This window comes from Propithecus coquereli, unplaced genomic scaffold, assembly GCF_000956105.1.
Source record: "Propithecus coquereli isolate 6110/MARCELLA unplaced genomic scaffold, Pcoq_1.0 Scaffold271, whole genome shotgun sequence".
Taxonomy (NCBI): domain Eukaryota; kingdom Metazoa; phylum Chordata; class Mammalia; order Primates; family Indriidae; genus Propithecus; species Propithecus coquereli.
In genome coordinates, this window is record NW_012148297.1 from 1542250 (window position 1) to 1545125 (window position 2876).

A 2876-nucleotide genomic window follows, 5' to 3' on the forward strand; every position below is an offset into this window, starting at 1 on the left:
ACTCTGCTAAAAGTTTTCTTGAGATTTCCTTGAAAAGTCAGTTTTATAAATATTTTTTTTCCAAAAGACAACTTTGCCTGGCATACCTTCAATCCCTTGGTGAAATGAGAAGGTGGACCTTTGACTTCTTTCTTTTCTAGTTCATGTTCTGTTCTAACAATATACATGTCAGTCCTGCTCTGTTGTTTTGAATACAGGAGAAAATAAAACATAATATTCTCATTACTCTTTGTGATTTGGCAAAAGTCAGTAGACGAGTATTATGGTCACACTAACAGTCATGTCAGTGTACATATTTGGTAACAATCTTTCTCAATTAAAAGAGATATATTATTGAGTGTTTATTGATACAATGATTATTTAGCTACATGTATCCACATAATGTTTCCTTCCTTCTTCCCCCATTCCCTACTTTCTTTTTTCCTTTCTCCCTCCCTCTCACCCCTCTTCTTTCCTGCTTTCCCTTCTTCCCCTTTATCCATTGACTCTTAAGAATTTACTTAAACTATTTGTCTCTTGTTTGTTATGATCACATCATTTATTAATGGGAACATTTTCTTTTTCATAATAATAACGTATTAAGCACTTGCTACATGTCAGACACCATAAAACATGTGTTACCTCCATCAATTCTCCCAAGAATCAAATGAGGTAATACATATCCCTATAGTACTGTTATAAAAAAATAAGGACAGAGAAAAGTCACCTAACCTTGGACAAGGTCATACAGTAAATGGTAACTGCAGGACTCTCACTGAAGGCTCTCTCACTCTTTGAGATGTCTTATATCTCATGATATAAGTGAAGATTTCAGAAAATCATTATAGAATTCCATAATAAAGTAAGGTGCTATTTTTTGAAGTCCATATATTTTGGTCAATGCAATGTTCAAGGTAGGAGTTTTCAGATTTGAGATTCTAATACTGTAATTTTCTAGTGTTATCATAAAAAGATTTCCTTTTCTTCATCATAACATACTGAAATTAAACATCCTATAAGAAATGCTGGTCCATTACTTAGTTCCATAGAAATTGTTACAATGTTAGCCATCTTCCACAGTCTTAGAAAATTTGGCAACTGTTCTTGTTTATGTACATATATTCCCAAGAAATATGGCTCTCCCTCTAACATTATCTTGGATACCAATACTAAACTCTGAAAGAACTCAGGAAACATGGGAGAAACTATGGAAGTCATTAGATAATATGTTTTTAAAAGTGAGAATTAACTCCTCCTCCAGCACCCAGTGGTGCTTTCTTGTTCTCTACAATGTCTTTACTAAGTGTCCACCAGTTGTCCGAACATACACATTGATCAGAGTCTCGCTATCAACGAAGTTAGGACTGAAGTCTTATAGGTCTGGTTTGAAAACATAGCTATGACTACATTACTCACTTTTCTCCTCTAAAAAAAAAAATACAGACTTATTACAAAAAGTTATTATTTCAAGATATAATCTGTGTAAAGTACCAATTATGAGACTATACATTGTACCCATGCAATATTTTGTTTCCCTCGGAAGGTTCTTCCTAAGGCTACCCTACATTTTAACCCACTGAAAACTAAGGAAACCCTTGAAATATTTGAAAACATCAGTTATATAATCTTAAGTATTCCCTTCATTTTAAATGTCCACAGCATTTGAACAATTATGAATCCATCAAATAGTATCATTACCCATTCTCCCTCATATGTCTAATAGTACAAAATATAAAAAAACATGAAGGGAATTTTTCTGCATTAGTCTTTACTTATATTTACCTTGTGTTGAAAATGATTAAAAAATAAGCCTTTAGTTATCCACATATTTAACCTATAAGATGAAAAAAGCCAGGTGTTTTCAAATATATGAATAATTGAATCATATGGTTTCACTGCAATTCATTCAATCACTTATTGAATAATAATATAAAAATGTATTGTTTAGCAAATATAACCATGATCTTTAGTGGACTACTCCAAAAATGATGTTATAAGAAATGCTATTTTATTAAGATAAATAACTTGAAAATAATTTGGAACAGAAACAGGATGAAATTGAAAATTATTCCATATTAATATGTTTTTAAATCATAAATATTCAGAGATTCATACTAAAACATGCTTACCCCATCATGAGTACTGTTAAACCCACTTTAAAAATTAAATTACAGACGCTGATTGACTACGGAAATGCATTTTTGTTATTGGATAAAAGTGAAGTACCATACACTTGGCTATAGGAAAATGTTTACAAATTATTATACACATCCAGGATCATATGACAAATAAATTTATGTACCACTAGAGCATTTATTGCTTAATGTAAATGTCACATTGTAAATGAGAACAACTAATCATTCCTTTCCTCTAATAGCAACAGTTCAGCAGTTAAATAAAACATAAATCTTGGTGACCTAAAAATTTTATTACTGCATTTGTAATTTCCCATTAACGACTCACAGAAAATAACTTTAAGTGACACTATATTTCAGTGAGCTACAACCCAAGGTGAAGGCTTTTTTTCTTTTTTTAATAATGTGGGAACAGAGGGTAGAGGTGGTTTGCTTTGCATTGTTTTTGAAAAGCTGACTCATTCACTAAATTTCATAATGATAGTTTAAAATAAAGAATTTTCACCATTAAAAAACAGATACTAAATTAACAACTGATTTAGTGAAAAACAAAATGCATTATCACAATATGATTTTACAAAATTTCTGCTATTAGATGGTGGATGTAAAATTCTTATACAAAAATAAATTAAAGAAATGTAAAATAAGGTCCCCATGAAGACTATAGAGCTATTAAAGCATTTTTACTAGCACAACTAGTATTTTATCAAATGATAGAATCAAAACAATCTGACGGAGTAGTAAAAATGATTCAAATTCTAA

At 30.7% G+C, this 2876-nt stretch overlaps 1 protein-coding gene across 1 annotated transcript in view; it reads right to left on the reverse strand.

Annotated features, from left to right (window-relative positions):
• Nucleotides 1-2876, reverse strand: part of LRFN5 (leucine rich repeat and fibronectin type III domain containing 5) — a 325519-nt gene that overhangs the window by 168832 nt on the left and 153811 nt on the right. The gene's annotated exons all lie outside the window — the stretch shown is intronic.